Below are 15,551 nucleotides of genomic sequence, written 5' to 3'. Positions count from 1 at the left end.
ATTGTAAGGATTTCTGATGCCTGCATTCCTATAGAATCTTATTTAGGTTATTATTCTCCCTGAAGGTTATTATTTCAAATGAACACTCGAGAGCATAATTTTTGTCTTGTTTATAAAGTTTACTAAGCACTTTACAAATTTACTTGGATGGGGACTAGCACAGAAAGACTAAAGCAAGGTGCTAGGCTTTTATTCAGGTAACTTACCAAGAAACAGGCAAAGAGATGTTGAATGCTTATCTTCAAAATTATGTGACTTTCACTGCTAGCTAAGATGAAGAGGCTTACACCAGACACATAGAAAAGTCAGAAAAAATATATATAAAAAATACATATATATATTTTAAATATATATATATATTTAGAGACAGAGTCTTACTTTGTTGCCTTCAGTAGAGTGCTGTGGTGTCATAGCTCACAGCAACCTCCAGCTCTTCGGCTTAGGCAATTTTCTTGCCTCAGCCTCTCGAGTAGCAGGGACTATAGGTGCCCACCACAACACCCAGCTATTTTTTTGTTGTTGTTGCAGTTTGGCTGGGGCCGGGTTTGAACCCGCCACCCTCGGTATATGGGGCCAGTGCCCTTACCCACTGAGCCACAGGTGCCACCCCAGAAAAAATATTTTTAAGACAACAATAGCAACAACTCTACTTAAAGGCCTTAGAAAGTGACTGAAGCAATCAGGATTTCAGGGGCTGAGACCCAGGAGTGAAGTGTCCTGTTCCTCTCAGGACAATTGCCAGTTTGGGGCTTGGAATCAGAGGTTAAAAACATACTTTACAGAAACATGAAATCAAAAGATAACATGCTGATATCTTTAAATTGCTGGGGTGAGATAATGATCTACCTAGAATTCTATAATAGTGAAAACATCCTCAATAGGAAAGTCTAAATAAAGACACTTCTACAAAAAAGAAAATTGATCTAAAATATATATATTGTATATATAATTGTTTCTACAGAAGAAAAATGGTATTATTTTGAAATAAGAAACTATAACTAAAATCAAGAGCAAAGGAAAAGACAAATTATTTGTCCAAATATAAGTAAATATTAACTATACAGGCCCATATCTTACAGGGCTTAAAATATACTGAAGAGTCAGGTATGGTGGCTCACAATCCTAGCACTTTGGGAGGCCAAGGCAGGATGATCACTTGCAGCCAGGAGTTTGAGACCTGCCCAGGCAACATAGCAAGACCCTCTTCCTAAAAAAAAAAATAGCTAGGCAGGGAATTCAAGACTTCAGTGAGCTGTGATGATGCCACTGCACTCCAGCCTGCGTAGCAGAGGAAGGCCCTAACTCAAATAAATAAATAAACAAACAAACAAATAAAAGTACTTAAAATTAAAATGAATGAAAACGGTAACCAAAAATAGGAGGTTACCATTTTCCATAAAAATAGGAGGTTATATGGAGTTCAAATGTTGAAAAAAAATCTTTGCAGTGATGAGAGGTTGTAAAAATATTAATTTATGTTTCATTTATGTTAGACATTGACGTATCGAGAATATAAGTAGTGATTAAATGAAAAGTAGAAGAGTGTATAATTAAAAGTTTATAATGAGAAAAAAATAAACTTCTAGATATAAGAAAATACAAAATAAATAACACTATGGTGGCAGACATAAACACAAATATACCAATTATTGCCTTAACTATAAAAGGATTAAATATTTCTATCAAGAAGCAAAGAGTGCCCATTTGGCACTCAGAGATGGAGTCACAAAAAGAGCCAGCTCCGTCCTTGGCCAACTCTCTGTTTTCTGTCACAGTTTTCTTTTAGTCTTTAGCTCGTATAAGAATCTTCTGAAAATCTTTCTAAAACACAGATTTCTGGGCAACACCCTCCAAAGAAGCAGGGGTTAGGGGATAGGAAGATTGCCGTGTCACTGCGCAAGAAAATGTCCTCAGTGCTGGGTGACTCATGTCACCTACAGAACCCCGTGAGGAATATGTGGCCAGCATGTCCCACCCCAGCCCTTGAAGTCTCATTACCCCAGCACATTTCTCTCTCAATGTAAAATTGCCTCTGGAACTCTTTCTGAGACACAGCCACTCACTGTCACTCATGACCTCTGCCTCCATTTCTAGGAACTGTCATTTTTCGTACCTCTGCCCACCTCCCTGCATCTTCCAGGAGCACTAGAACCTCTCACTGGGGAGACACCTCTCTTTCCCCTCCATGAGTAGAAAAGAGAACCTTCTCAGGGACTGCTGCTTTTTTGTGAGTCCTTAATGAAATCCCTCTAGCTTCTTCTCATTGCCTCTGTCTACCTATAAAGAGGAAGGAGACTCTTCTGGTAACAGAGTTTCCTTTTCATCTAAATCCCTTTTTAACTCCTATCTCTGAAAGCCAAAAGAATCTCCAGACATCTCCGGTGAAGGCTCAAGTGCTACTGTTTAGAGTTCCTGCTTGTCGACTGCTGACAGCCTCCAAATCACCCACCCTTTCAGCAAGACAACGCTCCCCTCACCTGCTTCACTTCTACCATGGGCACAGCTCAGTACAAAAATATTGCAGCAAAAATACTGCAGCAAAGTTTCTTTTTTTTTTTTTGTCCCGGCAGCCTGACTTGGTTTAGAAGGGGACTGCTCAGCCTCCTGGCATGTTGCTTGTGCCCTGCAATCCAAAGAGATGTCCTAGTATCTGGAGATTCTGACCTAGGGAAGGGGGCCACAGTTCATGGTGGAAGAGAGCTAGAAACTGATCTATCCTCCCATTGCTGTGTCCCTTATACCTGTGTTTTTGTTTGGTTAACAGGCTCTGACAGAAGGGACACTCCGTGTGCACGCATGTGGGTGTGCTGGTCAGGAGCCTCCTGAGGCCGGTGGGGCAATGAACTGATAATAATTCCAGGAGCCAGGAATTGTGGGGTCCGGTCTCAGCTTCGTCTCTCAGATGATGGGACTAAAGGAAAATGGTCTCTAAGGAAAACACGATGGCAATGGCACGGCCCTGGCATCACTGCAGCTGGAAGTCTGAGTAGGAAACAACTGGAGCACAGAGGAAGTTATCTGAGAAGATTCACAGGGTGACACATACAAAATTTAAAAGTAGCATCTTCAATGCCTTAAGAAATGGACAAGGTAATAATTATATTAAAGGAGTGGTATATGAAATGGTTCCTCACAAGAACAGAGGCTACTGGATTTCAGGAAGAAACATAATTAATAGCTGGACCCATCACTGCCCATGTAAGAATTGAACGTCCGGTTTCCTAAACACCCAGAGCCTTTGTCCTCCACGCGCCCCATCTACATGCTGTGCACTCCGTTCTCCCAACAGAATTACTCAGAATACCCAGAGCTGGGAGAAGTGGAAGGATTCTGCAGCTATCAACTTGCCTTCCAATTTGGATCCCCTAGGAAATGAAATTCCAAAGGGAGATTCAGTCTACATGAAGCCCCCTCAGGAAAAGCTTGCAGGATGCCAGCCCTAGCTTTTCCCAACTCCGGCAGTCATGCGGGGAAGGACAGGCAACCATCAAGCTGAGACAAAGAGCCAAATGTGATTCACAGGCAGAACCACTCAGCGAGTGTGCGGGGACATGTCTAAAAATGTCCTGGATGGCACAGGCTGCTCCATCCCCGACCCGAGGAAGCCCCGTCACGTCAGATCTAAAACTGGCCAGAGAGTAGGCTGACACATCTCCTTAGTGGCCCGCACTGTTCACACAGGGAAGCCCACGGAGCGTCCTCATTCGGAAGGTCTTTTCCTGGGCGGGTGGCTGAGGATCTGCAGGCTGGGAGCTTCCTAGGATGAACAGAAGGACCGGGTGTGTGCCTGTTCACACATCTCATTTCATTCACTCACACTTCAAAAGGCTTCAGCTTATGTTAAAATTTTAGCTCTGTCTTATTCTCAAATCTGTTTTTGAAGCTGCCACCAGTACGCCCGACGAGTTCCAGGTATAATATATAGCTCTTCAGGGCCTCCCACTCCCCAGCCTTGCTACCGACTATGCCACTCACATTTTCCTCCTTTCAACACAAACCTGATGCTTTTCATGCTTTCCTCGGCAGATGATGGATGGTAGCTGAGCTAAATATGGAGACAGGGGTTACAGACACATTTTGTTCCTGTTAAATGTTCTCTTCTTGTGTTATTGCTTTCTCTGCTTCACATTAACTCACTTCCTTCCTAGTCTCTAAAAAGTAGGTGCCTATGATCAGAACCCTGGAGGGTTATGAGAGGGAGACTTCATATTCCAGATCTATCTTTAGGTCTAAAGAGTGCCCCTGTTTACCTGAAATTTCTCATTAGGAGGAAGTAAATCGACCATTTGTCTTGTGGTCTGAGGTAAATAAGTTCCTCCAAATTTGGGACACCTGGGTTTTTCTGCAATCAACTGATGAAAAGTATTTGTAAAAATTGCATGTCTGGGAGATTGCCGTTCCAAATTCTCCTCTAACTTTTAACGAGCTAAACTCAGGGTCTTGTGAAAACCATAAATACTGATGAGAAGTTGAGTGCCCAGGCTTTGGAGGTGAATGTAACCAGTCTCTGCCTCTCACTAGCTTGTAAACGTGGATAAGTTGTTTACATTTTCCTCTAGTTTGAATACTTGCCCTCCCAATGTTTTGATCCCCAATATTGGAGGGCGGGCCTGATGGGAGGTGTTTGGGCCATGGGGGCCAAAAGTCAATAAAAATAATGGCTTCCCTGGGGTGGGCATAGGTGGGGTTGGTAGTGGTGAGTGAGTGAGTTCTCACTCTGTGAGTTCCCAGGAGAGCTGGTTGATAAAAAGAGCCTGGCAATGCCTCTCTCTCTCTCTCTCTTTCTTCTTCTTTTTCTTCTTCTTCTCCTTCTCCTCTCACCATGTGATCTCTGCACATGCCAGCTCTGTTTCACCTTCCACCAGGAGTGGAAGCAGCCTGAAGCCCTCACCAGAAGCAGATGTTGGCACCATGCTTCCTGTACAGCCTATAGAACCATGAACCAAAGAAGCCTCTTCTCTTTATAAGTTGCCTGGCCTCAAGTATTTTTAATAGCAATACAGATAGATTACAATGCACTTGGAGAGCCTTAATTTCCCATTCAAGGTGGGAAAGGTGGGAAATTCAATGTGGACACATTGCAAGTGGTGTCCTGTCTCTTTAGTCTCCCTTAATATAGAACAATTCCCATGTACTTTCGAAATTTTGTTTACGGTTATCTCCCTTGACATTGACATTCAGGGCAGTTATTTTGGAGAATGTCCCACATTTTGAATTTGTCCTATTTTTTCAACATGATTAGATTTTGGATTTAAAAGTGTGGCAAGAAATGTCCAAAGTTGATATATTCTTCTCCATTGGATCTCATAAAGTGGCGCACAATGCCAATTTGTCCTCTCACTAGTGATACCAAGTTTGATTATGTGTTTAAGGTGGTTTCTGCCAGATCTCTCCATTCAAAAGGAACTTATTCTCTCCAAAATTAATAAAGAACATTCAGTCTGGCAAAATTGAAAATTTCATGAATATTTAGCTTCTCAAAAACCTTTCAAGCAATGGCTTTGGACCCTATTGATTATCCTTACACGAATCATTCATTTATTTATCATTTATCTATTGAGGTTTGCAAAATAACGATTTAAAACTCTATTATTTCTTGTTTTATTTTTCCTGCATGCATCAGCATATGAACAAAAAAATTCATCAGTTAATAGTGATGTTGAGAGAAAGAGGAACAAAGAAATAAAAGGAAAGTTTGGTTTGGTTTTAGTTTTGGTTTTTTACCAAAGACACCAATTAGTACATGCAGATCTGTGTCAGAAAAATGTTAAGTTCTTCAAGATTTAAAATACCAGATAGGCATTTGGATCTATACAAAGGAATGAAATGTACCAGAAAATGGGAACTATACAGGTAAATAAAATTTTTTTTCTCCTTTTTAAAAGCTTTAAAAGAAACTGATTGTTTAAAAAACAATTATTATTGTGTTTAAAATATAAATAAAAGTTAAATTGTATTATAAAAATAGTACAAAGTTATGGAGGGAAGATATGAAAGCATACGATTATAAATTTCTTAAACTATTTGTAAGTCAGTATAATATTATCTGAAATTAGACTGTAACAATTTGGATATGTGTGTCATAAACCCTAAGCCAACAATTAAAAACAAAACAAAACGAATATAACTGAAATTTCTCAGGAGCACCTTTGCCCACGCTGGCAATTTGAACATCAATAATGTAGGTCTGCTGATAGTGAATTATCTTGGATTTTCATTTGCAAAAACAATTCTGTTTTGCTTAATTTTGGAAAGACATTTTTGCTGGGTACAGAATTTTGGTGTACTTTTTTTCTTCTTTCAATACCTTAAAAATGTCCCTTTGCCTTTTGGCTAGCACAATTTCTCAAAAGAAGCCGGCTACTATTCTTATATTTGTTTCTCTGTCAATAAGGTGTGTTTTAATTTTTAGTTGCTTTAAACATTTTTTTCTTTAACATTAGTTTCAATAATGGGATTGTAATGTGCTTTAGTCTAATTTTATTTAGATCTATCCAGTTTTGCATTTATTAAGCTTCTTGACTCTATGGTTTGTAAGTTTGTTTTGATCAGATTCAGGACATTTTTTGCCATAGTATCTTTCCTGGCTCCTTCCTTCCCCTCTTGTAATACAAGCCAATACAGGCATATAATATTAGATGCGCTGTCAAGTAGCTCATAGAGCTTTAGTATATTATTGTTGTCATCCTTCTTTCTCTCCTTCTCCCACCTACTTCTTCTTTAGTTATATTTTTCTGTGATTCATCAGTGAGTTTCTGCTTTCATGTTATTCTTCAGTCTTTTATTCTGCACTGGCTAATCTTTTATTAATACTATCTAGAGTACTTTTTTATTTCAGATATTATATTTTTCTTCTTTAGAATTTCTGTTTGGGTCTTTTAATATCTCTTATTTCTTTTGTAATTATGTCCATGTTTTCCTTTTTCTTCTGGTGCACATCAAACATATTTGTAATAGTGTTTTTTCATTTCTTGGTCTACCAATTCCATCATCTCAGTCATTTGGAATACCGATTGATTTTTCTTCTGGAGGTGGGTTGTAGTATACTAATTCTTCGTATAGCTAGTCATTTTTGATTGAGTGTTGGACATTGTGGTCTTGAGCTTCTCGGGGCTGTATTTTGTTGTATTCCTTTGGATAGCTTTGGAACTTTTTCTGGCATGCACTTGCAATCAGATGTATATATCATGTATCTTAGAAAAAGTTTTGTTGTGGTGGAACAAGAGCAGCCTTTAGGGCTAACTTATCCCCACTAAAAAGATGGTATTTTTCTGAGAACTCTACCAAGTACCTTATGTGTTATTAGGTCTTTCCCCTTTAGTTGGTGAAACTATTCCTAGCCCCAAGTTCATTGTAGAAATCCTTCAGCCTACTGCTTTCTATTAATTCCTTCCCTGGCCTTGGACATTTTCTTCTCTAGGATGCGCAGAGTACTAACTACTTTACCGATGAACCCTGGAGGCAAGCCTTTGCAAATCTCTGCGCCTGTCTCTGTGAGGCTCCCTCCTCTCTAGTATTCTGTCCTGCAAATGTTTGTTCCTCCAATTTCTAATCTCTTTGTCTTCAACTTACTGAGATTCCTGGGCTCTTTTGGGTTCCCACTCCCTTTGCTGCAGCCTGAAAACTTGCTTCAAGCATTAAGTGTTCCCAGTTGTAGAGATAACATCATTTGTCCTCTTTTCTCGGGAATCACAACCCTTGGTATCTATTGTCTTAATATGACTGTATCATATTTTTTCTCAGTTATTTAAGGCATGAGGATAAGTTAGGTGCCTGTTCCTCTGTCAGTGATGAATGGAAAATTCCCTCGGTGTCTTTTATTGATTTCCCATCAGTGTTTGATTATCTTTTTATTTTCTGGTGCAACTGGATGGTCTAAATTCATTTTGTGCTTCTCTAGTTCCATACCAGAATCAGACATTTATGCAAAAAGCTGTAGTTCCATTAATGGGAAGTATTATTTAGAAAGCAGTATATGAGTACTTGATGTCTTCATTTATAATGGTGGGGCATTTTATCTGGGCTCCTTCAGTGGATAGGTTTAATGAATAAATATATATATATATACACATACATATGCACATAATCACACACACACACACATATATATATGTATTTTTTTTTTTAACTGAGATAGAGTCTTGCTCTGCTGCCCAGGCTAGACTGCTATAGCATCATCATGGTTCACTGCACCGTCAAGCTCCTGAGCTCAAACACTCTTCCTGCCTCTGTCTTCCAAGTAGCTTGGACTATAAGTACATGCCACCCCCACACCTAGCTAATATTTCTAGTTTTTATAGAGACAGAATCTCACTCTTGGTCAGACTGGTCTCAAACTCCTGTCTTAAAGCAATCATCCTGTCTTGGCCTCCCAAAGTTTTAGGATTACAGGTATGAGTCACCATTCCCAGTCTGAAATATAATTTTTGAAATCATTACTTTATACTTATACCTTGAATTCATATTCAACAGCATTCTCCTCACCTTCATCACCTCAAATTTATATTAACCTCTCCCTTTTCCACAGCAAGAACTGAGAGTTCCCAAAACTCAATATATTTATTGATTTGCTCAAAACATGTGAAGTAATTTCAAAAGTATTACATCAATACAACTACTATACAAATCTACTAGATAAAGTTTAGAATTCTTTTAGAATTATATTGTCTTAAAACGTTTTCCACACAGTATATATTTGAGAGTTCTGTGTTCAAAGTTATTTTAATTAATGTTTTCTACATAATTATGTTATAAATTTGACACACAGTGAAGTTTATTTATTGTTTCTATTTAATTTTAGGGCTTGCTTTTATTTCACAATTTTAGTTCAATTTTATTTTTTGATGAAGTATGAACTTTACATGATACATAAATTGAAGCCATCAGAGAAATGTCACTTCTACCTCAGTTCTCTCTACTTCATTCTATGTACCTTGTAATATTAACCATTTTAATTACTAGTTTATTTCACTATTTTTTAAATAAGTAAACATGCATGTACAAGAGTATATACATACATATGTGTACATATTCTTATTTCTCTTTTTTTCATATACAAAATATAACACAATATATAGTCTTCTTTTGGTTTTGGTTTTTTGTTTTGTTTTGTTGCAATTAACAATGGATGTACCCCTTTTAAGATGTGCATTAAGTATCCAATTACAGATATTAAATAAGTCAATTGGACATATAGATATGGGGTTCAGAGAAAGGATTAAAACCACGAAGTTTGATTTTGATAAGTTTCTCTGCCAATTATCAGGTAATGATTCTTTATATTTTCAACATGCCAATTATGAAGGGATATTTTATTTTGCTTTTATTAAAGTCCATTCTTCTTGAAATTTCTTGTACACACTTGAAAATAATAACCAAGATTTTCTAAAGCACAGTTTTAAAGAATAGACTTGTCTTTGTCATGATGACTTGGAATTCCATTATCCTCAATTTTATTGACTCCATTTTTCAAAATGTAATTCCCTCCTAGTATGACCTTTGAAAACATTCTGAATTAACCACAGCTTGCTTAATTTGAGGGCCCGTATAAATGAAATTGTCTCAATTCAGTTTCAATGTCCTCATTCTTTCTAAATATTTCTCGAAGGGTCTGGAACTTTTTGAATTCTATATTTTCTCTACAAACAGATTTCCACAAGAGCCAACCTGAAATTGCAGGGAAAGGAGGGTTTCTGTTGTTGTAAAATAATGCTATTTTAGTGTAAAACAAACATGCAAACATTAACTGCGTTGACTGAGGAACTGACATTGAAATCATGTTACTGACATTACACAATAAAAGGGGCTGCTATAAATAAGTAAAATAGATTGTTTTAGAACACTTTATTAGCACAATCCTTTCATTCTTTTAACCACAATGTCAGTAGTGAAAAGTCTAGACTAGGGGCCAAGCAACGACGTACCTGAATACATTGAAGCTTACTGGGTACGGTGCACAGCATGTAGGCAAAAGGCACACTTATGACTTTGACTCAATCTGCACAAAAACAAAGTATGTAAACAAAACATGTGTACCACCCTAATATTCTGAAATAATAAAAAAAATATCAAAAACTAAATAAATAAATACATTGAAGCTCTTGCCTTCAAAGGGCTTTCCTACAGTCACAGAGACAAGTCTATCCCCAGTATTATTAAAGTAAGATGTATGGTGTAAGAGCCTTAAATAACAGCTAATGAGAATTTAGTGACAGAAGCATTGGTTCTGATGAAGGAATGTGATAAACTTCTTACAGGAAGTAAGATCGAATCTGGACCTTTGAAGAGTGAGCAGGATTTTGACAGCAGTGAGTGACAATCGGTTTCAACCTGACTTAAGGAGGCCTGCTGGAGACTCCTTGTAAGACAGGAGAGAGCTTGTATAATAAATGGAAGAAGCTTTAAGTAAGCCAACTGCTGTGGGAGTGGAGAGGGCAGGAAGAGATTCAAAGGTCAGATGTCCAAAAATAGGAGGAGTTAGCCAAATGGCATTGACTGTCCTACATTGCCCATTTTTCAAAAGAACCTAAAATGAAGTTTTAATACATTGGAGATGACAAGAAAACAAAGCGAGCCTCCTGGTGGATTTATATAACTTTTCTCACAGAGTTGTTATAAATATCAACAAAAGTGAATGTCAAAAATATTTTGTTTATTGTATGGCATTCCTGTTATGTCTATTATCAAAAAGAGCAATAATAATATAGTTATTTAAAGGTTTTTTTTTTTTTTTTGGCCTTTGTGAAATCCTGGAAGTCAAATTGGAACCAAAGTCTATAATGAGTTTTGCTATAGAAAACAATCTTAGCACACGTTACAAAGTCAACTATTTGTAGCTGCTGGGGTTGATTACATTGAATTCTACAATGGTACAATAAAGGGCCTCTGAGCTCATTTTTTAGCAGGAAAACTAGTTTTGTTTCCAAAAGAAAGGAATCTGTTAGAACCTGGATAGCTCCTTTTTTACCAGGAGTGCAAGATGGGTTATGGTAATACTGGGGTTTTCAGGAACCTTTATTTCTCTCCTCCTCAGGGGTAACATGTGCAGACTAGTTATTACAAAAAAAAAAAATAGTCCAATTCTGTGACCAGCTCTAATCTCTTATGTATACGATAGGAGGTGTGGCCTCAGAGGGACAAATTCAGCCATAAGTTCCCAAATAATAGACTGTCATCACCAGCATCATCCATAAAGCATTCTGATTAATACCGTGCTTCACAGGACTGTCCCACCAGGGAGACCACCAGATACAGAGACCTTGCAGACACAGCTCAATGACTGCAGCACCATGTTTCTTATGAGAAGAGTGAGTAATAACACTGAATATTTATCAAGGGCTATTGCATATGCATGTAGACACTTGCCACAGAATCTCACGTTTTGTCTTTATTTAATTTCAGCATCAAATCACCATTTGAGTGAAGTCTTACTCTTAACCTCATTTTGCTGACGAGAAAGCTGAAGCAAGAGTGATTAAATAACTTGTCCAAATTACGCAGACACTGTGGAGTGGAGCCAGGATTGTAATCCAGTCAGTGTGGCTTCAGAGTTCATATTTTTAACCACTGTAGTTTATGGCTTCCAACATTTCAAGGGTTAAGAATAGGAAAGAATTATAACTGATTGGAGTCTAAGAAAAGAAACAGAGAATTCCATGTCTAGATATGGGATAAAGATATCACAGAAGTGTCCTGGGTCAGAGGAGAGGAGAGAAGACAAGCCAGGCCTGCATTTGAATGAAAGTTTTGCCACCTACTAACACTGTGACTTCAGCAGGGCTACTTGGCCCCGTGCGTCTCAGTTTCTTTATCTCTGGAATGAGGATGAAAATGGCACATCCAGCAAAGGGTCGTGGTGAGGTCTATAAAGCTGACATGTGGGAAGCGTCTCTGAGGAGGGATTGGCACATAGAACATTTAAAATAATAACATAATATAATAATAATTATTATTATACTAGTGAGAATTTGGCCACCAGGCAACACCGCTGAGGGATAAAGCTTTGTTTACAGGTGCCATAGATTTTTCGCCTTAGACAAGGAAATAGTTAGGTATAGGTAGGTGGAATTGAGGAAGATAACAGTTGATCATAAAGGACGAGCAAGTACAACAGGCCTGATGGCCTTGTCACATATCATCAGCAGTGGCACTGAGTGAGGGGTGGGCCATCTGACAAAACTAGATGGAAGTGAAGCTGATCACTCAGTGTTTATTTGATGACTGAAGGGCAATCATAGCTGAGCTCAATTATAATAATGATAGAAGGTACCTAGGATATCAACATACAAACACCTCAGAAATATCCAGAATGTTGGATAAGCAATATCTTCTTTATGGTGGTTTTGCTGTTTTTAATCTCCAACCATGGTCTCAGTGGTGACCATGAGGCAAGTTGGAGCTTAGGAGCAAATTCTCTTGGTTATGAGAAGGTAGTCCGGAGTGGGAGCCAGTTTTGTAGCCAGGAGGGCAGTGCCCATTACCAAAGGACAAGGCAGTGAGAGACCGCAGCCAGCCAGTGGCCTGGAGGTAGTTGTGGAGAAGAGGGAGTCAGAAGACCCAGATGACAGGGATGAGAATCCCTTTGTCCTGGGTCTCCACTCCTGAAACACAGGCAGATAAAACACTTCAGAATGCCTCATGGAATGAGCTGTCCCAGAATGAATCACAGACATAGGTATGGGGGGGGTGTTGTTATTTTGTTTGTCTTTTTGAGACAGAGTCTCACTATGTCACCCTCAGTAGAGTACTGGCATCACAGCTCACAGCAACCTCAAACTCTTGGGCTTATGAGATTCTCTTGCCTCAGCCTCCCAAGTAATTGGGACTACAGGCTCCTGCCACAATGCCTGGCTATTTTTTTTGTTGTTGCAATTGTCATTGGTGGTTTAGCTGGCCCCACCAGACTGGGTTTGAACCCACCAGGCTTGTTGTATGTGGCTGGCGCCCAACCTACTTAACTACAGGTGCTGCCAAGGGATTGGGCTTTTAATGACTACTTTAGATGGCACAGAAACTTCCAATACCTTCTCACCCAGGAGCAACAAAATGTTCTTTTGCTCTTAAACTTCTTGAAACTGTAAGCGCTTATGGTGGTTACCTTCCCAAAAGGCAGATACTCCTTTTGTCAAGTAATTCTATCCAACCCTCAGTGAGGCTCCTTTCAGAATCATACAATGTTATAGATTGAATTATCTTCCCCCAAAATTTATATGTTGAAATCCCTGTGTGATGGTATTTGACTATGGGACTTTCAGGAGAAAATTAGGTTAGTTGAGGTCATGAGCACGGAGCACTCAAGATACGATTAGTGCCCTTATTGAAAAGAGGAAGAGAAATCAGGGTTCTTTGCTATGTGAGGACACAGTGAGATGGTGTCATTAGCAAGCCAGGAAGAGGGCCCTCACCAAAAACTGAATCTGCCAGCATCTTGATCTTGAACTTCCCAGCTTTCAGCACTATGGAAAATAAAGGTCTGTTATTTAAGCCAACTAGTCTATGATACTCTATCAGCCCAAGCAGACTGATAAAGGTCAGGTAACTCTCAACAATATGCTGGTATACATCACCTTTTCTTTGTTTGTGCAGATCTGCTGAAGAGTCTTCTGAGAATAGATGGAGACATGTGAAGAGCTTCGGAAAGAGAGAGCTCTTAGAAATTGATGCTCTAAGCACTTTTGGGATTTGAGTATGTGAGCTCATGCTAGCTAATTTTTTTAGTTCAGCGCATGCTAGCTAATTTTTCTGGTTCAGGGAGTATATAAAAGGATCTTCAAGAACTAAACAGAAAAGAATTGTACTGAACTGGATTAGGTGGGGCTTCTCAAGTGAGGGCAAATCCAGAACACCTGCCAACAGTTAAAGACTGTGACCTCCAGTCATTGTAACAAACTTCATAAGACCCACTTGGCAGAATTCCACATCACACCTCACTCAAGACTGCTACCAGGAAATTGCTAATGAAAGGGCAAGAAAAAGTGGATCCAAGTGGCAAATTGCAGCCCCCCTCTCTTGGTGTAAGCCCCCCTTATTTTTTATTCCCACACATGTGTGATATTTTGGATTCAGAGGCTCAAATTTTGATCTGTTTATTAGCATTCACTGAAGATAAACGTGAAAATCCTTTACCTCATAAAGTTTTAAACATGTGATCCCCCGGGGAGTGGGAGAATGAGGAGAGTAGGCAGGGAGCAAAGCTGTAATGGGAAGAGGATTTGGAAATCACATTCCCACAGACTTTGCAGTTTTAAAACAATTGGCTTCAAGTTCTGAGCTGTTTCCTTTGCCTCAACTTCCTCTTCATATCAGTAACCCCCAATCGGGTTTCTTGAGTGATCAAAGGTCAATGTGGCATCATTTATTCCATGACTAAAGAATCTTTCTTTGCATTTTCTTGGTGAGAACATCATAGACTTTAATATTTCAGTGAGCAGAGGAGATCAGCCCCTGTGCAGACCCCCCAGGGATTTAGGGAGGCTCAAACTATAGCATGAAACATCTGAAATAAATCATATTTGCTGTTTTTCCTATTTATGTCATGCAGGAAGTGCTGTTTCCAAAGGTCCCTGTGCTCTCAGAGATAAGGAGGGCTCTGCACTGTTCAGAGTTTTCTGATAGCCCATTGGAATTTCGCAGGAGATGCAGTGTATGCAGCCCCAGGCAGAACAGACGGGAAGCTGTTCTGGGGTGTCATCCCCACCAAAACTATTTATCAAGACTTGGGGAAACTTAGATAATTCCAACTTCTCTGTGGCCTTGATATAAACTTTTGTGTATGTATAGATAAACTCATATCTAAGTACATATCTGGCTAGTACTGTGAGATTTCATTCAGGGGAGCAAGGTACATAGTAATTGAAGAGAATCAGACTGTGTTCGGTGGGTCTGCCTAAGAAAGAAGGTTTATTCTTGACAGGCCAGCGTCTGGTGAGAGGATCAAATGCATCAGTAGATAAATTATTAATCGTCTTTCTTCTTGTGACTTGAAACACATTTCTACCCTGAAGCAAGGTAGGAGGATATAAGCAGTAAGGAAAAGCAGGATCAGGGTTGGGATGTTTGCATTTGGGAAGCTTTTGTTTGTGTAGAGGGTTATTGTGTGGGGATGGAGGGAGGGGCGGGCTTGGACGGGGTGTAAATTGGGGAGCAATGTGGCGGAGTAGGTGTAAAAAATATCTACATTATGAAAAGATAACATGAATAGTCCCAAGCATTATAATGCTTCTGCTGTAATGGTCAATAGAAATAAAAACAGAAAACACAAGTTAAACACAGCATAAAGCAAGCAATCATTTCAGTGCAGCCAGGTCTATGAACATGGCTCGCAGGAAACATGAGGAAATGGAGGCAGTTATGTTCTGTAACTTCCTGCGATAGCAACCGTTATAACTGCAGATAATATAATGCCTTCTTTCCTTTTAATTGCTTTGGAATGTACATCAGATGTGTTCTGATATTGGGAAATTATTTAAAATGAAGGATTGCTGGAAAGCAGGCTGATTTTCTTACTGGCTCCCAGAACATCTGGTGTACTTCCTTCAGCCATACATCCTCCC

The sequence above is a fragment of the Otolemur garnettii genome, unplaced genomic scaffold (assembly GCF_000181295.1).
Source record: "Otolemur garnettii isolate 467f Iridium unplaced genomic scaffold, OtoGar3 scaffold00042, whole genome shotgun sequence".
Classification (NCBI taxonomy): Eukaryota; Metazoa; Chordata; class Mammalia; order Primates; family Galagidae; genus Otolemur; species Otolemur garnettii.
The sequence above is the reverse complement of the archived record's forward strand: the minus strand, read 5'-3'. Positions refer to the sequence as shown.